Consider the following 27,194-nt stretch of genomic DNA (forward strand, 5'->3'; position numbering starts at 1 on the left):
ACAGAAACCGGATAATTAAGGAAAGCCAGATTTTGTTTGAGAGAATCATGTGTAAGTAACACGCTGAAGCTTTCTGGTGAGGGAACGAGGGAAGTTTGACGAGGATAATGCAGCTGATGTCACACAGCAGACTTGTGAGGAAAGTTATAATTCAGAGGGATGGAGGCAAATGGATACGGAATCGGCTGAGTAACTGGAAACAGAGAGTCATGGTTAATGGATGTTTTTTGGGCTGGAGGAAGGTTGGAGTGGAGTTCCCCAGGGATTGATATTGGGAACGTTGCTTTTCCTGATATATATTGATGATTAACATCCTGGTGTGCAGGGGGCAATTTCAAAGTTTGCGGATGATACAAAACTCAGAAACATTGTGAACAATGAGGAGGACAGTGTTGAACTTCGGTAGAATGGGTGGACATGTGGCAGATGAAGTTCAATGGGGAGAAATGTGAACTGATTCACTTTGGCAGGAAGAGCGTAGAGAGACAATATAAAACAGGGATGCAAATCTCAAAGGAATGCAGGTCTCGAGGGATCGGGATGGATATGTGAATAAACCATTAAAGGTGGCAAGTCAGACGGAGCGTTTAGTTAAAGAACAAAGAACAAAGAACAGTACAGCACAGGAAACAGGCCCTTCGGCCCTCCAAGCCTGTGCTGCTCATTGGTCCAACTAGACCATTCATTTGTATCCCTCCTTTCCCAGACTGCTCATGTGACTGTCCAGGCAAGTCTTAAACGATGTCAGCGTGCCTGCCTCCACCACCCTACTTGGCAGCGCATTCCAGGCCCCCACCACTCTCTGTGTAAAAAACATCCTTCTGTTATCTGAGTTATACCTCGCCCCTCTCACCTTGAGCCCGTGACCCCTCGTGATCGTCACCTCCGACCTGGGAAAAAGCTTCCCACTGTTCACCCTATCTATACCCTTCATAATTTTGTACACCTCTATTAGGTCTCCCCTCATTCTCCATCTTTCCAGGGAGAACAACCCCAGTCTACCCAATCTCTCCTCATAGCTAAGACCCTCCATACCAGGCAACATCCTGGTAAACCTTCTCTGCACTCTCTCTAAAGCCTCCACATCCTTCAGGTAGTGCGGCGACCAGAACTGGACGCAGTACTCCAAATGTGGCCTAACCAGCGTTCTATACAGCTGCAACATCAGACTCCAGCTTTTATACTCTATACCCCATCCTATAAAGGCAAGCATACCATATGCCTTCTTCGCCACCTTCTCCACCTGTGCTGCCACCTTCAAGGATTTGTGGACTTGCACATCTAGGTCCCTCTGTGTTTCTATACTCCTGATGGCTCTGCCGTTTATTGTATAACTCCTCCCTACATTATTTCTTCCAAAATGCATCACTTCGCATTCATCTGGATTAAATTCCATCTGCCATTTCTCCGCCCAATTTTCCAGCCTATCTATATCCTGCTGTATTGTCCGACAATGTTCTTTGCTATCCGCAAGTCCAGCCATCTTCGTGTCATCTGCAAACTTGCTGATAACACCAGTTACACCTTCTTCCAAATCATTTATATATATCATAACTAGCAGAGGTCCCAGTACAGAGCCCTGTGGAACACCACTGGTCACAGACCTCCAGCCGGAAAAAGACCCTTCGACTGCTACCCTCTGTCTCCTGTGGCCAAGCCAGTTTTCTACCCATCTAGCCACCTCTCCTTGTATCCCATGAGCCTTAACCTTCTTCACCAACCTGCCATGAGGGACTTTGTCAAATGTCTTACTGAAATCCATATAGACGACATCCACGGCCCCTTCCTTCGTCAACCGTTTTTGTCACTTCCTCAAAAAACTCCACCAAATTTGTAAGGCACGACCTCCCTCTTACAAAACCATGCTGTCTGTCACTAATGAGATTGTTCCATTCTAAATGCACATGCATCCTGTCTCTAAGAATCCTCTCCAACAACTTCCCCACCACGGACGTCAGGTTCACTGGCCTATAATTACCCAGGTTATCCCTGCTACCCTTCTTAAACAACGGGACCACATTCGCTATCCTCCAATGCTCAGCGACCTCACCTGTGTCCAATGAAGAGACAAAGATTTAATAAAGCACACAGTATCCTGGGCTTTATTAATAGGGGCACAGAGAACAAGGGCAAGGAGTGGTTTGGGTCTGGAATGTGCTGTCTGAGAGTGTGGTGGAGACAGGTTCAATGGAAGCATTCAAAGGGGAATGAGACTGTTCTGTGAAAAGGAGGAACGTGCAGGGTTACGGGGAGAAGGTGGGAAAATGGCATGAAGTGATTTGCTCGTTTGGAGAACCGATACAGTCACAATGGGCTGAATGGCCTCCTTCTGATCTGGAACAATTCTGCGATTCTGAAAGTTACTCCAGCATCAATGTTAGACTAACTGGCCTGTCGATACTGGGCTTCGCTCATCCCCTTTTATGTAACACTCCAGCTCCCCACATCGAAGGAGGATTGGAAGATTGTGGTCAGAGGGACCATAATGTTCACCTTTAATCCCCATAGTAACCCGAAGATGTATCTCATCCAGGTCAGAACGTCTTTCCACATTGGGTGCTGCCAATCTCTTGATCCATTTTTATTGAAAGGTTTCATGTTGTGTCAGTGTGTCATTGTTAGATCATGGCTTTGGCGAATAACTTTAAGCTTTAAATTAGGTCTTTTAATATTTTACCCCTTTTAAAGATTGAAACATGATGCTTGGAGTGATGAAATCACTTAGCTCAGCAAGCCGGCTCTTTGAACACCTTATGAGAAGCTTTCCCTGAATCTCAAACACAAGCTAAGTATTCTCGGTCTCGGGTGAGACACAGGTCCTGAAATGTTGGAGGGCAAGGCGGTTAAAAAAAACCCAAAATATCACAAGAAGCTTTTCAAATACATTTCAGATCTCGAACGTCCAACGTAACACTCAGCAACTCCAGTTATTGTCTCCAAATCGTTTCAATAATTGTTGGGCTGTGACCTGTCGCTGTAAATACAGCTGCCCAGATGGAGTTTAATTATAGCTGTCTCACACAGTATCATCCAAACAAAAGGTCACATCCTCTTGTAGATTTATTGAAGAGAATAATACTGTGATTAGTCAAAGGATGGGATTCTCGACAATTCCTGCTGTCACACTCTCCCTCCCCTGTGGGTTCCTGCTGTCAGAGACCCCCCCCCCCCGCTGTGGGTTCTGGCTGTCAGAGACCCCCTCCCCTCCCCCAATGACTCCATTACCATGTGACTACTTGGATGGTTAAACTCCGACGAGATATACTCTGCTCTTTTGTTTGTCAACTCCTGTTCTCCAATAAAAACTCCTTGCTTCAAGACTTGCAACACACAATGGAAACTTGCGTTGAATATTTTGCTTCTTGCTAAGTCTCCTCTTTCATGAACGATAATAGACACTCAGTCCTCTGGAACCGCGTCGTAATGGACCTGCTAAATAAAAGTCTGAATCGGGCACTCCAGCTGCTGAAGAGCATGTTCCGAGCTTCCAACGGCTCCCTGACTCAGACCGGTGGGTGGGGGGAGTAGGGAGGCGGGTCAGATCATTCTCGGTTTGGGAGGGGAGGAGGGGAGAGAGGCCAGATCGTTGTCTGGTTGCGGCGGGGGGGGGGGGGGGGGGGGGGGTGGGAGAGGGGGGGGGGGGGGGGGGTTGGGGTGGGGGGAGGGGGAGGCGGGTCAGATGTATCTCTGGTGGGAAGGGGGGGGGTGGGGAGGGAGTTGTCTGGTGGTGGTGGTGGTGGGGGGGGGGGGCGATCGCTCACAGGTGGGGACAGGAGGCAGTTGGACCTCTGGTGGCGGGGAGGGGGGTGGGGGGGGGCAGATGGATATCTGGTGGTGGGGAGGGGGGTGGGGGGGGCAGGTGGATATCTGGTGGTGGGGGGGGGGTGGGGGGGGCAGGTGGATATCTGGTGGTGGGGAGGGGGGTGGGGGGGGGCAGATGGATATCTGGTGGCGGGGAGGGGGGTGGGGGGGGCAGATGGATATCTGGTGGCGGGGAGGGGGGTGGGAGGGGCAGATGGATATCTGGTGGGGATGCAGGGGTTGGGGCAGGGTGGTCAGCTTCCATTCTGCGGATGATCGGTGGGGGGGGAGGGGGGGCAGGAGTGTTGATCGGTCTGGGTAGTGGGGGGGCTGGATAAGGGGGACAGTGATGTGTGTGGGTAGTGGGGGGGGGGTGGATAAGGGGGACAGTGATGTGTGTGGGTCGTGGGGGTGGTGGATAAGGGGGACGGTGATGTGTGTGGGGAGTGGGGAGGGTGGATAAGGGGGATAGTGAAGTGTATGGGTAGTGGGGGGGGGGTGGATAAGGGGGACAGTGATGTGTGTGGGTAGTGGGGAGGGTGGATAAGGGGGACAGTGATGTGTGTGGGTAGTGGGGGGGTGGATAAGGGGGACAGTGATGTGTGTGGGTAGTGGGGGGGGGGGGTGGATAAGGGGGACAGTGATGTGTGTGGGTAGTGGGGTGGGTGGATAAGGGGGACAGTGATGTGTGTGGGTAGTGGGGGGGTGGATAAGGAGGACAGTGATGTGTGTGGGTAGTGGGGGGGGTGGATAAGGGGGACAGTGATGTGTGTGGGTAGTGGGGGGGTGGATAAGGGGGACAGTGATGTGTGTGGGTAGTGGGGGGGTGGATAAGGGGGACAGTGATGTGTGTGGGTCGTGGGGGGGTGGATAAGGGGGACAGTGATGTGTGTGGGTAGTGGGGGGGTAGATAAGGGGGACAGTGATGTGTGTGGGTAGTGGGGGGATGGATAAGGGGGACAGTGATGTGTGTGGGTAGTGGGGGGGTAGATAATGATAGAAATGATAGAAACCCTACAGTGCAGAAGGAGGCCATTCGGCCCATCGAGTCTGCACAATCCCACCCAGGCCCTACCCCCACATATTTACCTGCTAATCCCTCTAACCTACGCATCTCAGGACTCTAAGGGGCAATTTTTAATCTGGCCAATCAACCTAACTTAGGTTGGGACCTAAGGGGGACAGTGATGCATGTGGGTAGTGGGGGGGGGGGGGGGGGGGGGGGGGCGGTGGTGGATAAGGAGGACAATTCTGTGTGTGGGTAGTGGGGGGGTGGATAAGGGGGACAGTGATGTGTGTGGGTAGTGGGGCGGGTGGATAAGGGGGACAGTGATGTGTGTGGGTAGTGGGGGGGTGGATAAGGGGGACAGTGATGTGTGTGGGTAGTGGGGCGGGTGGATAAGGGGGACAGTGATGTGTGTGGGTAGTGGGGGGATGGATAAGGGGGGCAGTGATGTGTGTGGGTAGTGGGGGGGTGGATAAGGGGGACAGTGATGTGTGTGTGCACCCTCGCTCCCGCTTGTCGCTCCCGAGCCGCTTTCTCCGCTTTCTGCGGCCTGGGAGCGATCTGACACGGGCGCGCTTTTTCAAATTGTTTTTCCAACTGCGCCTGCGCGGTTCAGAGCTCCGATCGTTCCGGCCGCGCTAAGCCCCGCCCACAGCGCGAATGGGACTGGAGATGGCTGAGAGCGTATGGGGGCACCTGAACGCAGATCTCTGAGTCGGATCTGCATTACGCCCAGATTCAGCACTTAGAATGAAAATGGTAAAATCGGGCCCTCCCGCTCTAACTGGGAAGGTTATAAGTGTTGACCCAGCAGATGTCCACATCCATGAGTGAATAAGAAAGGGGAGCTTTATCTGCAATTTTGAACATTGAAGCGAGACAGAGGCTGAATGGGTGTGAGGTTTTGCAGGGGCGGCGGGGTTTAATACGAGTGGGACGAGCATCCCAGTGTCAATGTCCTGTCCATGGAAATTCACAGCCTGGTGGAATTTCAGCGGCTCTTCCTCTCAAACCCTTCAATTTCCTTCTCAGTATCTGCGTTGAGTTTGTGTCTCAGATTATCGAAGCCACAGCGAGGCGAGTTTGCAGCAATTTAATTCTCCAAGCTCGACCAGCTCAGTCTGAGTAACTAAGGCAACAACCAATGATGAAACCACAGAAACAGCAACCATACTGCGGTGTAACAAGTGGTTATTTTACGTGATAAAATGCAAAAAATACTTAACTTTGAGCAGTAAAATACCATGACAAAGTTAACCAATTCTGAAACATACAGCACTCAAAACATCTAAGATGTGAGAAGATTAGGGAATGGGGAGAGTTCTCACTGATACAAAACAGAAGAGTTCTCAGAATAACCTGACAGTATTATACCATGCTCGATAACCTCTCACAGGAACAACAGATAGAGACAATCTTTCCATCTCGTACAAATGAAACAATATGCAGCAGTGAGTTGTTAAAGGGAAGTTGCCCCATCAGACTGAACTGAACCACAACATCTCACAAGGGTGAAAGGTGTGAATGCTGCAACTTGCCTCAGTACCCGCACAATGGGGAGAGGTAAAGTGACCGTGGGTTCGAGCTCGTGCTCGGTATCCAGCGATCACTTGCATGGCTGAGGGGATCAGATAAGGGCAGCATTGAGCCGGGGAACATGTGTCCTTTTATAGACCGGACCATCAGATCGCAGTCTGAGTTCCAATGAATTGTTCTTGGGGGGAGGTGTTGGAGGACTGAGTGTCTATTATCGTTCATGAAAGAGGAGACTTAGCAAGAAGCAAAATATTCAACGCAAGTTTCCATTGTGTGTTGCAAGTCTTGAAGCAAGGAGTTTTTATTGGAGAACAGGAGTTGACAAACAAAAGAGCAGAGTATATCTCATCGGAGTTTAACCATCCGAGTAGTCACATGGTAATGGAGTCATTGGGGGAGGGGAGGGGGTCTCTGACAGCAGGAACCCACAGGGGAGGGGGTCTCTGACAGCAGGAACCCACAAGGGAGGGAGTTCTGTGAAAACTGGAACCCACAGGGGAGGGGGTCTCTGACAGCAGGAACCCACAGGGGAGGGAGAGTGTGACAGCAGGAATTGTCGAGAATCCCATCCTTTGACTAATCACAGTATTATTCTCTTCAAAAAATCTACAAGAGGATGTGACCTTTTGTTTGGATGATACTGTGTGAGACAGCTATAATTAAACTCCATCTGGGCAGCTGTATTTACAGCGACAGGTCACAGCCCAACAATTATTGAAACGATTTGGAGACAATAACTGGAGTTGCTGAGTGTTACATTGGACGTTCAAGATCTGAAATGTATTTGAAAAGCTTCTTGTGATATTTTGGGTTTTTTTTAACCGCCTTGCCCTCCAACATTTCAGGACCCGTGTCTCACCCAAGACCGAGAATACTTAGCTTGTGTTTGAGATTCAGGGAAAGCTTCTCATAAGGTGTTCAAAGAGCCGGCTTGCTGAGCTAAGTGATTTCATCACTCCAAGCATCATGTTTCAATCTTTAAAGGGGGTAAAATATTAAAAGACCTAATTTAAAGCTTAAAGTTATTCGCCAAAGCCATGATCTAACAATGACACACTGACACAACATGAAACCTTTCAATAAAAATGGATCAAGAGATTGGCAGCACCCAATGTGGAAAGACGTTCTGACCTGGATGAGATACATCTTCGGGTTACTATGGGGATTAAAGGTGAACATTATGGTCCCTCTGACCACAATCTTCCAATCCTCCTTCGATGTGGGGAGCTGGAGTGTTACATAAAAGGGGATGAGCGAAGCCCAGTATCGACAGGCCAGTTAGTCTAACATTGATGCTGGAGTAACTTTCAGAATCGCAGAATTGTTCCAGATCAGAAGGAGGCCATTCAGCCCATTGTGACTGTATCGGTTCTCCAAACGAGCAAATCACTTCATGCCATTTTCCCACCTTCTCCCCGTAACCCTGCACGTTCCTCCTTTTCACAGAACAGTCTCATTCCCCTTTGAATGCTTCCATTGAACCTGTCTCCACCACACTCTCAGACAGCACATTCCAGACCCAAACCACTCCTTGCCCTTGTTCTCTGTGCCCCTATTAATAAAGCCCAGGATACTGTGTGCTTTATTAAATCTTTGTCTCTTCATTGGACACAGGTGAGGTCGCTGAGCATTGGAGGATAGCGAATGTGGTCCCGTTGTTTAAGAAGGGTAGCAGGGATAACCTGGGTAATTATAGGCCAGTGAACCTGACGTCCGTGGTGGGGAAGTTGTTGGAAAGGATTCTTAGAGACAGGATGTATGTGCATTTAGAATGGAACAATCTCATTAGTGACAGACAGCATGGTTTTGTAAGAGGGAGGTCGTGCCTTACAAATTTGGTGGAGTTTTTTGAGGAAGTGACAAAAACGGTTGACGAAGGAAGGGCCGTGGATGTCGTCTATATGGATTTCAGTAAGGCATTTGACAAAGTCCCACATGGCAGGTTGGTTAAGAAGGTTAAGGCTCATGGGATACAAGGAGAGGTGGCTAGATGGGTAGAAAACTGGCTTGGCCACAGGAGACAGAGGGTCGCAGTCGAAGGGTCTTTTTCCGGCTGGAGGTCTGTGACCAGTGGTGTTCCACAGGGCTCTGGAACTGGACCTCTGCTATTTGTGATATATATAAATGATTTGGAAGAAGGTGTAACTGGTGTTATCAGCAAGTTTGCGGATGACACGAAGATGGCTGGACTTGCGGATAGCAAAGAACATTGTCGGACAATACAGCAGGATATAGATAGGCTGGAAAATTGGGCGGAGAAATGGCAGATGGAATTTAATCCGGATAAATGCGAAGTGATGCATTTTGGAAGAAATAATGTAGGGAGGAGTTATACAATAAATGGCAGAGCCATCAGGAGTATAGAAACACAGAGGGACCTAGGTGTGCAAGTCCACAAATCCTTGAAGGTGGCAACACAGGTGGAGAAGGTGGCGAAGAAGGCATATGGTATGCTTGCCTTTATAGGACGGGGTATAGAGTATAAAAGCTGGAGTCTGATGATGCAGCTGTATAGAACGCTGGTTAGGCCACATTTGGAGTACTGCGTCCAGTTCTGGTCGCCGCACTACCAGAAGGACGTGGAGGCTTTAGAGAGAGTGCAGAGGAAGGTTTACCCAGATGTTGCCTGGTATGGAGGGTCTTAGCTATGAGGAGAGATTGGGTAAACTGGGGTTGTTCTCCCTGGAAAGATGGAGAATGAGGGGAGATCTAATAGAGGTGTACAAGATTATGAAGGGTATAGATAGGGTGAACAGTGGGAAGCTTTTTCCCAGGTCGGAGGTGACGATCATGAGGGATCACGGGCTCAAGGTGAGAGGGGCGAGGTATAACTCAGATATCAGAGGGATGTTTTTTACACAGAGGGTGGTGGGGGCCTGGAATACGCTGCCAAGTAGGGTGGTGGAGGCAGACACGCTGGCATCGTTTAAGACTTATCTGGATAGTTACATGAGCAGTCTGGGAAAGGAGGGATACAAATGAATGGTCTAGTTGGACCAATGAGCGGCACAGGCTTGGAGGGCCGAAGGGCCTGTTTCCTGTGCTGTACTGTTCTTTGTTCTTTGTTCTTTAACTAAACGCTCCGTCTGACTTGCCACCTTTAATGCTTTATTCACATATCCATCCCGATCCCTCGAGACCTGCATTCCTTTGAGATTTGCATCCCTGTTTTATATTGTCTCTCTACGCTCTTCCTGCCAAAGTGAATCAGTTCACATTTCTCCCCATTGAACTTCATCTGCCACATGTCCACCCATTCTACCGAAGTTCAACACTGTCCTCCTCATTGTTCACAATGTTTCTGAGTTTTGTATCATCCGCAAACTTTGAAATTGCCCCCTGCACACCAGGATGTAAATCATCAATATTGATGCGCATCAATTGGACACGAGGCTCGAAGCTTCGGTAAAAGAAGGCTTTTATTAACTAACAATGGAACTATCAGAACTTTAACACACTATCCCAGACTGAAGGGGTCCCGTCCGAGCAGGGAGTCTTATATCTCTCCCAGGAGGAGGAGCCCGACTGGGATGTGCCACAACAGTAACAAACACAGGTGTATCAATCCCACCCTAACCCAACAGCAACATTAGTACAATCCCACAGAACCTATATACATTCCTGTAGTACTGGCCAGCCCTGGCTCAGTACTATCCAATGGGAACCAACGATGGTTCACCACAAATATATATCAGGAAAAGCAACGTTCCCAATATCAATCCCTGGGGAACTCCACTCCAACCTTCCTCCAGCCCAAAAAACATCCATTAACCATGACTCTCTGTTTCCAGTTACTCAGCCGATTCCGTATCCATTTGCCTCCATCCCTCTGAATTATAACTTTCCTCACAAGTCTGCTGTGTGACATCAGCTGCATTATCCTCGTCAAACTTCCCTCGTTCCCTCACCAGAAAGCTTCAGCGTGTTACTTACACATGATTCTCCCAAACAAAATCTGGCTTTCCTTAATTATCCGGTTTCTGTCTTGGTTTCCAGAAGTCTCCCCACTGTTGATGTTAAACTGTCACCATTGGGCTTCCCCTCAAAACGCTTTTTTGAACAAGGAAGGAACAGTTGCAATTCTCCAGTGCTCCAGGACAACCCTTAAGTTGAAAGAAGATGGGAAAGTTCTAGCGAGTACCTGTGACACTGGAAATAATAAGCAGCTGACATTTGGCAAAGGCAAAAGCTGGACTGCCGTGTCAGACAGGATGAGGGGAATGTGGTTCACGTGTGGATTTTCAAAAAGTACTTGATGAATTTGAATCATAAAATTGAATTGTCAGTAAAATTAACCCCCACTCCCACCCCACCCTTCGTCCCATGGCGTGAGGCGGATGGGGGTCAGTTTGGGGATAAGCACTCACCAAGACTCCTTCGACAGCACCTACCAAACCCATGACATAAGAACATAAGAAATAGGAGCAGGAGTAGGCCATCTAGCCCCTCGAGCCTGCCCCGCCATTCAATAAGATCATGGCTGATCTGACGTGGATCAGTTCCACTTACCCGCCTGATCCCTCTACCCCTAATTCCCTTACCGATCAGGAATCCATCTATCCGTGATTTAAACATATTCAACGAGGTAGCCTCCACCACTTCAGTGGGCAGAGAATTCCAGAGATTCACCACCCTCTGGGAGAAGAAGTTCCTCCTCAACTCTGTCCTAAACTGACCCCCCTTTATTTTGAGGCTGTGCCCTCTAGTTCTAGTTTCCTTTCTAAGTGGAAAGAATCTCTCCATCTCTACCCTATCCAGCCCCTTCATTATCTTATAGGTCTCTATAAGATCCCCCCTCAGCCTTCTAAATTTCAACGAATACAAACCCAATCTGCTCAGTCTCTCTTCATAATCAACACCCCTCAACTCTGGTATCAATCTGGTGAACCTTCTCTGCACTCCCTCATGACCTCAGCAGAATAACAAGGGCAGCAGATACCTGGGAACGCCACCACCTGGAAGGTGGTCCCCTCCAAAACACTCATCATCCTGACTTGGAAATATATCGCCGTTCCTTCACTTTCGCTGGGTCAAAATGCTGGAACTCCCTCTCTAACAGCACTGTGGGTGTGCCTACACCACATGGACTGGAGCGGTTCCAGAAGGCAGCTCACCACCACCTTCTCAAGGGCAATTAGCAATGGGCAATAAATGCTGGCCTCGCCATATCCCACATTAGAATAAAATAAATAAATCACTTTGATTTGATTTGATTTATTATTGTCACATGTATTAACATACAGTGAAAAGCATTGTTTCTTGCGCGCTACACAGACAAAACATACCATTCATAGAGAAGGAAACGAGAGAGTGCAGAATGTAGTATTATAGTCATAGCGAGGGTGTAGAAAGTAATTCCATTCAAAAGTCTGACAGTAGCAGGGAAGAAGCTGTTCTTGAGTTGGTTGGTATGTGACCTCACACTTTTGTATCCTTTACGCAACGGAATAAGGTGGAAGAGAGAATGTTCGGGGTGCGTGGGGTCCTTAATGATGCTGGCTGCTTTGCCGAGGCTGCGGGAAGTGTAGACAGAGTCAGTGGATGGGAGGCTGGTTTGCGTGATGGATTGGGCTACATTCATGACCTTTTGTAGTTTCTTGCTGTCTTGGGCAGAGCGGGAGCCCCATACCAAGCTGTGATACAACCAGAAAGAATGCTTTCTATGGTGCATCTGTAAAAGTTGGTGAGAGTCGTAGCTGACATGCTAAATTTCCTTCGTCTTCTGAGAAAGTAAAGACGTTGGTGGGCTTTCTTAAATATACTGTTGGCGTGGGGGGATGAAGCAGAGAGTTGCGGTGAGAGTTAGTTTTACGGACTGCAGGACAGTGAGCAGCAATGTCCCCTGGAGTCAGTATCAGGAATGTGGTTTTCTTTCTGATGTTTATTGCTGACCTGGATTTAGCACAGGACATAATTACAATGTTTGACACAAAAGGCAGATATGTAGCGAAGAGTGAGGAGGATAATAACCTCCGGGAGAGCGTACACATTCTAGTGAAATAGATACCTGACTGAGACAACAGCATGCTGAAAAATCTAATATTTGGTGAGAGACAATATGAACCCTCGGGGTGGGGGTGGGGGGTAGGATTCTAAAGGGGGCGCAGGAATAGAGGGGTCCTGGACATTTATATACACAAATCTTTAACAATGGTAGGATAAGTTGAGAGATCCTAAACTCTGGGTTCACACCCATTCCTGGCGCTGATGTTGAGGAAGAATGTTGGGTCTTTGGACAGGATACAGAAGAGATTTACCAGAATGGTACCAGGGTCGAGACACCTCAGTTACACGGAGGAACTGCAGAAACTGGACTTGTTTTCTTTAGATTAGAGAAGGTCAAGGATGAATTAAACAGGTGTAGAAAGCGCTGAGGTGTTTTCATGGAATGTCGAGGGAGGGTTGGTATACTGTTATGAAGGGGCCGTGGGGGTGATTGAAGGGGGAACCATGATCCCTCAGGAAGAACACTCTTCAGGACATTGGTCCAGACAAGGCCAGAGTGGAACTGGGACAGTCATTGGTAACAACATTCAGGAACCTCCCCTCGTGCACAGGGAGCCTATTAGCTGAATGGAAGCTTTCCCAGCTGAAGCTGAGGCTTTTTAATCTTGGCCACAAACTAATGAGCAATTCTATTTCCTCTATAAATGATTTCAATACGGACAACATTCGCCCAGGAGTTCATGTGGAGCTGGTGCCCCCATTCACTGCCGGAAAATCAGGAAAATCCCACTCCTATCACCCTGGAGACCATAAACTAATTTTACACTCAACAGCTAATTAATGTCTAACAGGCACAGCCTCTGCACCTCTGAGGCAATGTCCCGCCTCCAAGACCTGTCAGACAACCGGAGACTCTGCAGCTCTTCAGGCCCAGCAGTGCCACCGGAGGCAGTGGTCAGTGCTGGAACTGCAATTGATCCCAGACCAGCCATGACGGAGGCAGCCTGGAATGCTGGGAAGTGGGCTTTGGGTCAACCAGGTAGGTGGGGTATGGGGCGGACAATCACAAAGGCTAAGGGGGCAGGGGATGCTGGTAATGGGCGGGGGGAGTCTTCCATCTGGAGCAGCTATTGTCGCTGGGGGTGGAGTGGGGGGTAGGTATGCGGGGGTCGGGGCACGCCATAGGCCACTTGGCATCCAAACAGGAGGGCAACCTCCCCATTCTGATGCAGGGAGGTATCAGGTTGTACTGGGTGACCTCCCCAGGTGCAAAGTGCCCATCCTGCAGTTGGTAAAATACTACTGGCAGTGAATAAAGGCCATTAATTGGCCATTTAAGGGTCTTAATTTGTCTAAGAGGGGCTGGGGCAGCACTCCTGGGGAGAGGGGAGGGTAGCGATGGGCACAGCACCCCCTGTATCCCACCCGATTTCACACCGTGCCCCCCTCGCTCACTCCCCAGCCTGGTTCTGGGAAGGGGAGATAGTTGGGGCATGGGGTGTGTTGGTCAGCTCCGAGTTCCAGCCTCTATCCGGATAGGACTGTTGCAAGACCTGTGTGTTCAGCTGGTTGTCCAATGGCCTCTCTTCAAGGACAGAGAACAGCAAGAACTGGGACAAAGATGTAACATTCTGGTAACTGCCTGTGCCAGAAACATCAACTGGAAGGACAGCTCCCACCCAAGGATGCACCTTCCAAAGAATGATTATCAATGTGGAAACTGGAACGAGCTGAAACTGGGAGAGTCCAGATGCTCGATTCAGGACAGTTACCAAGGATTTTATTGCCAGTGTCAGCCTATTATTCAGATACTCATCCTGATAAACTCATTGACAGTTAACCCCGGGTAACTCTTGCTTTGGGAAGGGGTTAACTCACTTTCTGAGCTCAGATTCTCCTCTTTCTAATGACCTAACTCAAATTTTATAATTCCGTTCCCTTGCTCGGATTCTCCAATCAGAGGAATTCATTTGTCCGGATCCACTTTATCCACTCCCTTCATCATATTGAGAACCTTGATTAAATCACCACTCAGACGTTTCAACTCAAAGGAATAAAAATCAAGTTTGTGGCACTTATGCTGATAATGTGAATGCCTGAGCCTTGGTATTATTCCCAGATATCTCCTGTTCTCCCCATCTAAACTTGAGGCCAGAACATCCTTCCTAAGGGGCAATGCCCTCCTTTCAGTTGGAGTCTGATAAGCGGCCTGGAGAACTGGAGGGTGTGCGGGCTTCAGTTTAGGACAGCAGTGTCAGGTCTGGAGAAGGTTTTGCGGGGACGCTGGAGAAGAGCTTTTGATCCAATCTGGTGAGCAGTCTGTCGTCTAGGAGCTGGCCAGTGATGTGGGAGATTATTTTGTAGATTCCTGAAATGCTCCGATTGTCTCCAATGTCTATTAAAAACAATTAGAAATAAGGTGAGGGACAGTTACCGGCAACAACCTGATGTTTAAAAAGAAAGAAAAGCACTTGCATTTATTTTGTGTTCTTAATTTACTAAAACAGTCCCAGGGTTGAGTAAAGATTTGACACTGAGCCACGTAAGCGGATATTGGGCCAGATTACCAAAGCTTTATTCAAAGACAGGACGAGTGTCGGAGTGTTCCTGGGGCCCAGGCAGCTGAAGGCACGGCCACCAAGAGTGGAGGAATTAAAACCGGGACGTGCAACAGGCCAGAATTAGAAGAGTGCAGAGATCTCAGAGGATTGGAGGAGATTCCTGAGATAGGGAGGGGTGGAATTGAAAGCTAGGGCCCGGATTCATCATTGCATTGCGGCCGTTTTCGGGTGGGAAAACTTGGTAAAGTCAGGCGTGAGGTGAGTAGCGCGATCCGTGCCAGCCTCCATGCCAATTCCCCCTTTAATAAGGCCCGAATGTGGCGGCGATCGGGACCGTGCCCAAAATGGGCGCGATGGCCACTTGAATGCATTTGCATGTATTTAAATTGACTTAATGGGCTGCACGCCCAATCTGACCAGCACTTCCCCCTTTACCACCTGTAATAACTCCACGGAGGTGAAAGTCCCGTCACCAAGTTACTTTTTTTACACCATACACCTGTACACAGCCAGCTCTCCAGTTGCTCCCTGCTGAATGCAGGCAGAGAGACTGACACACCTGCTTTAAATAGGGAGCATGAGGCAACTGATTTCACCATTAATTAGGACCCATTAGGGAGCTCTTTTCACACCAACCAAATAAACTAACTCAAATTAACTCAGGGACAAATTAAAAGGGGCAGCTCCCCAAAAGGAGGGGAACAGCCTGAACCAAAAACAAAGTCGAAAGGAAATTTAAAACATTAAATCAAGAGGTGATTATCAGGATTGATAATACACCCCAGCCCCTGTGGTGCCCAGCGGGCATGGAAGGCGTCAACTGCGCCCATGGACACCACATGCTCCCTCTCCAGGGACACCTGGCCGCGAATATAGCCACGGTAGAGGGGCAGACAGTCAGGATGGACGACCCCGCCGATTGCCCGCTGCCTGGACCTATTGATAGCGCGTCCCACCAGGCCCAGGAGCAGGTTCATGAGGAGGTCGCCATCCCGACCCGCCCCTCTCCGCACCAGGTGCCCGTAGAACAGGAGCGTGGGACTGAAGTGCAAACAAAACATCAATAAAAGGTTTTTGAGGAAACAGAAAGGTTGTGCAGCCGATAACACGTAACGTAGACATGGTCCACAGACTCCACAAGGCCACAGAAGGGGCAATCCTGAGAACCCGTGAACCGGAAAAACCGGTTTGGGCCAATGTGAAATTCCGTCCGAGCAGGGGAACGCTCGAACGGGATCCCACCGCACGCCTGCGCCGCCTCGAGACCGCGTGTGCACTCAGAGCCGAGCACGACTGTCCTACGGTCTTGGATGGCTTTAGCCGCGTGCCAGACGGCCACCCCCGCGCGCTCAGCCAGCACATGGGGGCTCCTCCGCCATCCAGCACGTCCCCGATCTTGGTCACCCTGGCGTCCACGGCCCTCCTCTCCGCCAGCCACCTGATGTTGTACAGCTGGAGGAGCAGATTCCTGAGCACGAGAGCCGCCACTCCTGACGCTGTGTTGCGAGGCGACCGCGTTCCAGACCGTGAGGAGGTCCTGGTAAAAGACGGGTAACTCCCGCAAGGAGGTCGGAAGGTGCCCCAGATTTATATGCAGCAGCTGCACATCGTAATTCAGGCCGTGCAACTGGCGGAAGAAATCCGTCGCCAGGGCACGCCATCGTGGAGGAGGCTCGAAGTAACGGGATTTCTGCAGGGTCTGGAGGCGGAAGGTCGCTACCTGTGTGCGGAGACACACCAGACCTTGTCCGCCCTCCTCAAGCGGGAGATGCAGAACCGCGGCAGGGACCCAGTGCAGTCGATTGTCCCAGAAGAACCGCACGAGGGTTTTCTGGATATTGGTGACAAAGCCAGGGGGAGGGGTCAAAGTGACCAGCTGGTACCACAATATGGAGGCAAGCAGCTGGTTTATGACGAGAACTCGCGCCCTGTAGGACAGCACTCGGAGCAGTCCTGTCCAGCGACTCAGGCAGGCGGAGACTTTGGCCTCCAGCTCCCTCCAGTTCGCCGGCCAGGATTCCTCGACTGGACAGAGATGGGCACTCAAGTAGAGGAGATTGGTCCTAGAACCATAGAACCATAGAAAATTACAGCTCAGAAACAGGCGTTTTGGCCCTTCTTGTCTGTGCCGAACCATTTTTTGCCTAGTCCCACTGACCTGCACTTGGACCATATCCCTCCACACCCCTCTCATCCATGAACCCGTCCAAGTTTTTCTTAAATGTTAAAAGTGCATTTACCACTTTATCCGGCAGCTCATTCCACACTCCCACCACTCTCTGCGTGAAGAAGCCCCCCCTAATATTCCCTTTAAACTTTTCTCCTTTCACCCTTAACACATGCCCTCTGGTTTTTTTCTCCTCTAGCCTCAGCGGAAAAAGCCTGCTTGCATTCACTCTATCTATACCCATCAAAATCTTATACACCTCTATCAAATCTCCCCTCAATCTTCCAAGCTCCAGGGAATAAAGTCCCAACCTATTCAATCTCTCTCTGTAACTCAGCTTCTCAAGTCCCGGCAACATCCTTGTGAACCTTCTCTGCACTCTCTCAACCTTATTTACATCCTTCCTGTAACTAGGTGACCAAACCTGGACACAATACTCCAAATTCGGCCTCACCAATGCCTTATATAACCTTACCATAACACTCCAACTTTTATACTCGATACTCCGATTTATAAAGGCCAATGTACCAAAGGCACTCTTTACGACCCTATCCACCTGTAACGTCACTTTTAGGGAATTCTGTACCTGTATTCCCAGATCCCTCTGTTCAACTACACTCTTCAGAGTCCTACCATTTACCCTGTACGTTCTACTTTGGTTTGTCCTTCCAATGTGCAATATCTCACACTTGTCTGCGTTAAATTCCATTTGCCATTTTTCAGCCCATTTTCCTAGTTGGTCCAAATCCCTCTGCAAGCTTTGAAAACCTTCCTCACTGTCCACTACACCTCCAATCTTTGTATCATCAGCAAACTTGCTGATCCAATTTACCACATTATCATCCAGATCATTGATATAGATGACAAACAACGATGGACCCAACACCGATCCCTGCGGCACACCACTAGTCACAGGCCTCCACTCAGAGAAGCAATCCTCCACAACCACTCTCTGGCTTCTTCCATTGAGCCAGTGTCTAATCCAATTTACTACCTCCCCATGTATACCGAGCAACTGAACCTTCCTAACTAACCTCCCATGAGGGACCTTGTCAAAGGCCTTGCTGAAATCCAGGTAGACAACATCCACCGCCTTCCCTTCATCCACTTTCCTGGTAACCTCCTCGAAAAACTCTAATAGATTGGTCAAACATGACCTACCACGCACAAAGCCATGTTGACTCTCCCTAATAAGTCCCTGTCTATCCAAATATTTGTAGATCCTATCCCTTATCACACCTTCCAATAACTTGCCCACCACCTGCTCCAGGTGAAAGGGCTAAGCTTCTCTGGAAGGGGGTCCGTCTCCCACGGACCGACCAGGAGTCCGGAGCACTTGGCCCAGTTGATCCTGGCGGAGGACGCGGCGGAGTACACCGCCTGGCATTCTCGCATCCTCCGCAGGTCAGCCGGGTCCATGAACATGAGGAGCACGTCGTCGGCGTAAGCTGACAGGACCACCCCGACGTCCGGGCCGCGCAGAGCCAAACCTGACAACCTCCTCCGCAAGAGGCGCAGGAATGGCTCCACGCATATAGAATACAATTGGCCGGACAAGGGGCAGCCCTGCCGTACTCCTCTCCCAAAGCGAAGGGGCGCCGTCAGGGACCCGTTAACCTTAATTAGACACTCTGCGGCAGAGTACAGTAATCGGATCCGGGCAATGAAATGCGTCCCGAACCCGAATGCCCGCAGAGTTCCGAGTAAATACCCGTGCTCCACCCTGTCGAACGCCTTCTCCTGATCTGAAGACAAGAAGACGCCCGACAGACCAGCCGTCTGGGAATGGTGCATTAGGTATCGGACGAGATGGAGGTTGTCATGAATCGACCTGCCCGGGACCGTGTAGGACTGGTCAGGGTGGATCATGTGGTCCAGCACGGATCCAAGGCGTGAAGCCATAGCCCTGGCAGAGATTTTATAATCCGTGCTGAGGAGGGAGACCGGGCGCCAGCTCTTAAGAAGGTGGAGATCCCCCTTCTTTGGCAGCAGGGCAATGATTGCCCTGTGCCACGAAAGGGGCATCTCCCCGGTAGCTATGCTCTCCCCCAGGACCCCCGCGTAGTCGTTTCCCAGGACGTCCCAGAGCGCCCTGAAGAACTCCACGGTCAGCCCGTCCAGCCCCGGGGCCTTGACCCGTTGGAGGCTGTTGAGGGCACCGGTCAGCTCGGCCAGGCTGATATTGGCCTCCAGCCGGCCGACGCCCTCCGGGCTGACCTGCAGCAGGTCCTCCCACAGAACTCTGTGGGCATCCTCGCTGGACGGATCCGGAGAGAAGAGGGAGGTGTAATAATCCCGGGCAATGGCCCGGATGCCCTCCGGATCCGAGACGGGGGAATCGTCGTCGGCCAGCAGCGTAAGGAGCTGCTGACGGTTATCCCGCCCTTTTTCCAGTGAGTAGAAGAAGGGGGAGCCGCGGTCCAGGTCCACCTGGAACTGGAGCCGCGACCTCACGTACGCGCCGCGGGACCCGACCAGTTGCAGGTCCAGCAGCGCGCCCTTCTTCTCCCTGTACTCTAGCCGCAGGGCCGGGTCCGCTCGGGCTGACTGAGACGTGCCTCCAGGTCGAAAAGCTCCTTCTCCAACTCCTCGAGCCTGGATTTCCGCCTCCTCGTCGACCCCCTCACGTACCCCTGACAGAAGGTCCGGACGTGAGTCTTGCCCACGTCCCACCAGAGCCTCAAGGAGGGGAAGCCTCCCCGCTTCCTTCTCCAGCCGGCCCAGAATCGACGGAACGAGTCCAGGAAGCGCTCGTCCTCCAGCAGCGTGTTGTTGAAGTGCCAGTACGCGGACCCCCCCCCCCGGACGCGAGACGGAGCAAACTCCGCCCACACCAGGTGGTGGTCCATGCACGGCACCTGCCGTATGGAGGCCGACGGCACGCCGGCTACTTGGGCCCTCGAAATGTAAAGGCGGTCGATTCTGGACGCTCTGTCTCCAGGCTTCACGTAAGTGAAAGTTCTGGAGCCAGGATGGAGATGTCTCCAGGCGTCCACCAAGTTGCAGGTCCTGAGCAGGTCCCGCAACTTCAACACCGCCGGAGTGCGCAGCCCGGGGCCGGCGCGGTCCCGTGTCTCGAGGGTGCAGTTGAAATCCCCCCCGAGGATGATGCATTCGCCCCCAGCGATGGTGTCGAGGTGAGCGGACACTTTCTCTCAGAAAGTCATTTGCTGCGGTCCGGCGGACGGTAATAGACATTCAGCAAGTGAATGACCACGCCCCCCTCATGGACCGTCAAGTGCAGCAACCGGCCTGGCACCGGCTCCTTGACCCCCCCACGGCCTCCGGCTGAAAATGTGGGGCTAACAAGATAGCCACCCCGCTAGAAGCGAGCGTGAGGTGGCTCATGTAGACCCCACCCTTGCCACTCCAGGAGCCATCGGGGTTTGTCTCCCGGAATTGTACGGGTTTCTTGCAGGAAACACACCGTATACTTCCCGTCGCGGAGGACCAAGAATGTTTGGAACCTGCGGAGTGGCTCGCTGCTGCCATTGACGTTGAGGCTGGCTATAGTCACCTTCATGTCAGTAGCATTGTGCCACCGTCTCCACTTATCCAAGTGCGTGGGGGGGCGCTGGGCCAAGACGCGCCAGTCCACTCCCCCGTGAGCCCGTTGAGGAACTCCTGTACCCAACGGCGCTCTTTTCCAGCCAGACCCGATGCGGGCTGTGAGCAGGCCTGCGCGGATCGGACCAGCAACGCCAGGGCCGACCAACGGTCGAGGGCGAGCCGGACGCTGTCAGGGCGACCAGAGTGGTCTTTTAAGAAAGGCCCCGAGTTCCCCAGAGGGGATAAGGGCTGACTTGGAGGGGGGCACGAGGGAATCCCTCGCCTCGCTCCGGGCAGACTCCAAAAGTGGCCCCGTGCCCACCACCGAGCAGCTTACCTCCTCAAGGCAGTCGTCCTTCGACTCTGGGTCCCCCGCCGCAGGGCATACGGTGGGCGGCACGGAGCCGCCAACTAGTCCGAACTCACACCCCGATCCCACCCCCAGGTGGAGGAGGGGTTGCCCCGGGCTCCTCCCTGGTTTGTGGGTCCGTGGACAGCGACGGCTCAGTACCCCCCTCTGCCCCAGACGCCTGGGAACCCCACAGATCCAGAGAACTGTCCGGCCCGAGGTCAGGGGCGCCCAGCATCAGAGGTCGGGATAGAGAGGGGGGGGCCTTCCTCGCCACCGTCGCCCAAGGACCCAAACAGTGGGGTGCTGCCGCAGTCCCCCAGCAGGCTAAAAAGGAACTCCTCCGGGGTGCTGAAATGCACCGGGTGGAATGGTACACGGGGCCCCGCCCTCACCCGGCCCCTGGGGAGGCCCGCCCACACACGGCCCCCAGGGAGTCCCGCCCTCACACGGCCCCCGGGGAGGCCCGCCCTCACACGGCCCCCGGGGAGGCCCGCCCTCACACGGCCCCGGGGGGGTCCCGCCCTCACATGGCCCCGGGGAGCCCCGCCCTCACACGGCCCCCGGGGAGGCCCGCCCTCACCAGGCCCCCGGGGAGCCCCGCCCTCACCAGGCCCCCGGGGAGCCCCGCCCTCGCACGGCCCCCGGGGAGGCCCGCCCTCACACGGCCCCGGGGAGCCCCGCCCTCGCACGGCCCCCGGGGAGCCCCGCCCTCGCACGGCCCCGGGGAGTCCCGCCCTCACACGGCCCCGGGGAGTCCCGCCCTCACCGGGCCCCCGGGGAGCCCCGCCCTCGCACAGCCCCCGGGGAGGCCCGCCCTCACCGGGCCCCCGGGGAGTCCCGCCCTCACCGGGCCCCCGGGGAGTCCCACCCTCACACGGCCCCGGGGAGTCCCGCCCTCACACGGCCCCGGGGAGCCCCGCCCTCACACGGCCCCCGGGGAGGCCCGCCCTCACACGGCCTCGGGGGGGGTCCCGCCCTCACATGGCCCCGGGGAGCCCCGCCCTCACACGGCCCCCGGGGAGGCCCGCCCTCACACGGCCCCGGGGGGGTCCCGCCCTCACATGGCCCCGGGAAGTCCCGCCCTCACACGGCCCCGGGGGGGTCCCGCCCTCGCACGGCCCCCGGGGGGGTCCCGCCCTCGCACGGCCCCCGGGGGAGTCCCGCCCTCACCGGCCCCCGGGGGAGCGCCGCCCTCACACAGCTCCGTGGGAGCCCCGCCCTCACACAGCCCCCGGGGGAGCCCCGCCCTCACACAGCCCCCGGGGAGCCCCGCCCTCACACAGCCCCCGGGGAGCCCCGCCCTCATACGGCCCCGGGGGGGAGTCCCGCCCTCACACAGCCCCCGGGGGGGGGTCCCGCCCTCACACAGCCCCCGGGGGGGGGTCCCGCCCTCACACAGCCTCCGGGGGGGTCCCGCCCTCACACAGCCCCCGGGGGGGTCCCGCCCTCGCATGGCCCCCGGGGGGGTCCCGCCCTCACACAGCCCCCGGGGGGGTCCCGCCCTCACACGGCCCCCGGGGGGGTCCCGCCCTCACACGGCCCCCGGGGGGGTCCCGCCCTCACACGGCCCCCGGGGGGGTCCCGCCCTCACACGGCCCCCGGGGGGGTCCCGCCCTCACACGGCCCCCGGGGGGGTCCCGCCCTCACACGGCCCCCGGGGGGTCCCGCCCTCACACGGCCCCCGGGGGGGTCCCGCCCTCACACAGCCCCCGGGGGGGTCCCGCCCTCACACGGCCCCCGGGGGGGTCCCGCCCTCACACAGCCCCCGGGGGGGTCCCGCCCTCACACGGCCCCCGGGGGGGTCCCGCCTGGGGGACTGCGGCAGCACGTGTTTCTTTTTATCGGTTTTCTTTTTCGTGCTCTTGCCCCCGTCCTGGGGGCGGGGCATGAAGACGGATGGGGGCGGGGCAGAGGATGGTATGAACTGGGAGAGGGGCGTGGGCTCCACAACCTCTAAGCTAGGGGGAGGGGGTGTGGGGAGTCCCACGGGTCTCAGATTCCCCCTCCCCCGGGGTGTAGTGCATCTTCTTGAGGGGCAGCTCCCTGGCAGGGGATGCCCCTCACACTCTGCCCCTCTCCTTCCTGCCCCGCCCCTTGGCTTTTCCCATCCCCTCCCTGGGAGGTGTGTCTATTGCCGGCTCGGGGTCGCATGCCCCCCCCTGCCCGGACCCGGGAACCCACGCACCCGTGACTCCGGGCCCAGCACTGGGCGTTGAAGTGTCCTTGAGCTCGGTAGATGGTGTTGGAAGGGGGCCGAAGGTGGGTATTTTCCCCGAGCCGGCTGCCGGGGTGACTGGGGCAGTGGGGGTCGGGGTTCCATTCCTCCCCTTCTTTTTCACCTTCTTCCCTTGGGTCTTCTGGCCACGTAGAGGCTCCCCCCCCCCCCCCACTGGCAGTCAAGGTGGCAGCCGCTGCCGGTGTGGCCTCCCCTTGCGGGGGCCCAGGTGGTATTTGGTTAGGGGGAGAGGGGGCTGTGGTGCCAGCTGCGGCCGCCTTGGGTTGGGGGTCGGTGGCCTTGGATGTGGGGCAGTTTTTTTTAATATGCCCCGCCTCCTCACAGGCATGGCACCGCACGCCGTCCGCGGACCAGAAGACCCGGTAGGTGGTCCCCTGAAAGGCGATATTGAACCCCGCCTCGAGGCACTCCTCCCGGGCAAGGTGGGCATCGACCTGGCGCTGGAACGAGTACACGTGCCGGAGGGCTGGGTCACGAAGGCCGAGTGGGATCAGTGCCATCCCAGACCTGACCTCCCCCAGTAGATGGAGGTGGGGGAAGAGGAGCTCCACGGGGATGAAGGGCGGGACGTTCGAGATGACAATCCGATGGGCGGTGGCCTCCAGGGGGTCCACCGCCAGGAACGTCCCGCCCACCGTGAGCCCCTTTTCCAGGGTGAGGTGGACCGCCCGCTCGGCCTTCAGAAAGAATACGGCCTTCCCGTACATCTTTGAAGCCGTTACAATGGCTGAGGGGTCAACAACCCCACCATTGTCCGAACGCAGGCCTCAATGGTCATGTCGGGGTGGGTGTAGCACTTGACCCCGAGTTGTTTGGTTATAAAGCTGAAAGGTGGCAGGGCCCTGGGAGTGGTGGGGGCTTTGGTGGGCCTGAATGGCCCTGCCATCGGTGATGCTGTCGCCATGATGTTAATCAAGTGGTGCTATGCCCACCCCGAGACTGACCAGATATACGGCAGGGTGTATCCCTGGGGGGGCGGGGTGAGGGTCCTCTCTGGCCTTTATAATCAGGCGCAGAGAGAGGGGTAGAGAGGGAAGGGATATGGGTGTGGTGGGGGCGGGGAGGGGTGCTGCCTCTGCCCAGGTATTGGTGGACAGAGAGGGAATGAGGGAGGGTGGGGGTCCAGGTATTCTCCCCCTGGTGTCAGAGAGGGAGAGAGGGGGACGGAGGAGCAGGAGGGAGGATGAGGGACAGGGCACTGAGGAGGGCCGGTGCCCCAGTCAGGAGGAGGGGGGGGGGGGGGGTGGTGTTGGGGGGGCAGCAGTGGGTGGGGGGACTTCCCTTCTTCAGCCCTCCTGGGCCAAGCAGTACAAAGTCCGGGGTGTCTTCACCCCCCCCACCCTTGTTGATGGAAAATGATCTTGTATTCTTCCCCCCCCGCTCTCCTTCAGACACAGATTTGATGAATGGGGCACCAGCCCAGCCCTTTGATGTGATGTGTCCCGGTGTTCTGTGTTGTCCTCCCCTCTGCAGGTGGAAAAACCTCACTTTCTTCCTCCCTCTCCTCTCTCCTCCCAGGGAGAGAGCACCTTCCAGTGGCTGGGTGGACAGGCAGGTTGATGATTCGTCCTTCTGGTATAGTCCCTCTCATAACGTGAAAGGGACCCTTCTAATGGAAGGGGTGTCCGCTGCCACTCTGCCGGAGGTCAGTGGGGGGGAGGAGAAGGAGGAAGGGCCCGCGATTGGTCTGGGTGGCGGGAGGGGGTGGGGAGATAAGGGGGTCAGTAATGTTGTGGGGGGGGGGGGTGGGACAATGTCTGTGGGGGCCAGGGGGAGGCATTATCTGCTTCGGGAGGGATGAGGCAGGGGAACGGCATTCTATCATTTTTTCTTCTGCACATGTGCAGTTGGAGACGCCGAGCGGAGCTGCTGGATTTCAGACACATTAAGCCCCGCCCACAGGCCTGTGCAGCGCGAATCGGAATCGCTGATATTGTTTCAGGCAGAGTGCGTAATGGTTCGCCTGAGAACGGGTGTAAAAGTCGGATCTGAAACACTCCCAGTTTCCAGTCTGCTCAGCACTTGGAATCAAAATGGTAAAATCGGGCCCCAAGTCTCAGTAACGATGACCATGGAACTATCATCGATTGTTGCAAAAACTCATCGGGTTCACTAATGTACTTGAGGGAAGGAAATCTGCCCTTATGTGGTCTGGCCTACACGTGACTTCAGACCCTCTGAAATGACTGAGAGGAACTCAGTTCAAGGGAAATTAGGGATAGGAAATAAATGCTGATCTTTGCAGAGGCGCCCAGATGAAACAGTCTGGATCAACTTTGTGCCGCTGCCAGTGGGAGGAATATTGTTTGTAATTTGATAGATAAGCTCTCGCACATACACCGGCCATCCCCTTCAATCTCCCCCCACCCACAACCCTCTCCCGGAGACCTGTTAACCACTGGACCCTAAAAATGAAACGGTTTTCCCTGGGAATCGGGTGCAGGATTGTGGGTAAACAATGGATCATTGGAGATTGCAGGTGGTGATGGACTTTGGAATTGAGGATACAGTGTGAGCAGGCTGGAATTTGGACCATTGATTCGCTCAGTTTAGAGATGCAGTCGTGGTGATGGGTTAGGGCAGCATTCTGGCAATACATAGAGTAAGAAGTCTCACAACATTCAGTTAAAGTCCAACAGGTTTATTTGGTAGCACAAGCCACAAGCTTTCAGAGCTCTGCTCCTTCATCAGGTGAGTGAGGAGTTGTGTTCTCAAACAGGGCATATACAGACCCAAACTCAATTTACAAGATAATGGTTGGAATGCGAGTCTTTACAGGTGATCAAGTCTTAAAGGTGCAGACAATGTGAGTGGAGAGAGGGTTAAGCACAGGTTAAAGAGATGTGTGTTGTCTCCAGCCAGGACAGTTAGTGAGATTTTGCAAGCCCAGGCAAGTCGTGGCGGTAACAGATAGTGTGACATGAACCCAAGATCCCGGTTGAGGCCGTCCTCGTGTGTGCGGGACTTGGCTATCAGTTTCTGCTCAGTGATTCCCCGTTGTCATGTGTCGTGAAGGCCGCCTTGGAGAATATAGAGACCAGGACAAGTTGTGCGCAGCGCCCCTTTACCACCTTCTCCTGTCAGGAAATGACATTAATATTGGACATTCCATTCACTTTACACCCATGTATGTGTTGTGTATTCTGGTTCTCTCAATTATTCAGCAGTTACTGTCTCAGGTATTTTAAACTTGTGGCACCCACAAACTATTGGTGCCGTAGAGTGAACACAGGGAACTGAACAGGATGCCTCAGCAGTGTAAATACTGAGTGTTAAAAGTGTCCTCTTTATACAAAGAACAAAGAACAATACAGCACAGGAACAGGCCCTTCGGCCCTCCAAGCCCACGCCGTTCCCTGGTCCCAACTAGACCATTCTTTTGTATCCCTCCATTCCCACTCCGTTCATGTGGCTATCTAGATAAGTCTTAAACGTTCCCAGTGTGTCCGCCTCCACCACCTTGCCCGGCAGCGCATTCCAGGCCCCCACCACCCTCTGTGTAAAATACGTCCTTCTGATATCCGTGTTAAACCTCCCCCCACCTCACCTTGAACCTATGACCCCTCGTGAATGTCACCACCGACCTGGGAAAAAGCTTCCCACCGTTCACCCTATCTATGCCTTTCATAATTTTATACACCTCTATTAGGTCACCCCTCATCCTCCGTCTTACCAGTGAGAACAACCCCAGTTTACCCAATCTCTCCTCATAACTAAGCCCTTCCATACCAGGCAACATCCTGGTAAACCTCCTCTGCACTCTCTCTAAAGCCTCCACATCCTTCTGGTAGTGTGGCGACCAGAACTGGGCGCAGTATTCCAAATGCGGCCGAACCAACGTTCTATACAACTGCAACATCAGACCCCAACTTTTATACTCTATGCCCCGTCCTATAAAGGCAAGCATGCCATATGCCTTCTTCACTCCCTTCTCCACCTGTGACGTCACTTTCAAGGATCTGTGGACTTGCACACCCAGGTCCCTCTGCGTATCTACACCCTTTATGGTTCTGCCATTTATCGTATAGCTCCCCCTTACG

At 53.7% G+C, this 27,194-nt stretch overlaps 2 protein-coding genes across 2 annotated transcripts in view; both read right to left on the minus strand.

The window, feature by feature from the left end:
* LOC144504254 (uncharacterized) overlaps positions 1-27,194 on the minus strand; it is a 450,031-nt gene that overhangs the window by 131,599 nt on the left and 291,238 nt on the right. The window lies entirely within an intron of this gene.
* Positions 14,570-27,194, minus strand: part of LOC144504767 (uncharacterized) — a 40,053-nt gene continuing 27,428 nt past the window's right edge. Inside the window, exon 8 of the mRNA XM_078230510.1 lies at positions 14,570-14,684. The gene's annotated coding sequence lies outside the window, so the exon portion shown is untranslated. The remainder of the gene's footprint in view (positions 14,685-27,194) is intronic.

This window comes from Mustelus asterias, chromosome 15 (assembly GCF_964213995.1).
Source record: "Mustelus asterias chromosome 15, sMusAst1.hap1.1, whole genome shotgun sequence".
NCBI lineage: Eukaryota > Metazoa > Chordata > Chondrichthyes > Carcharhiniformes > Triakidae > Mustelus > Mustelus asterias.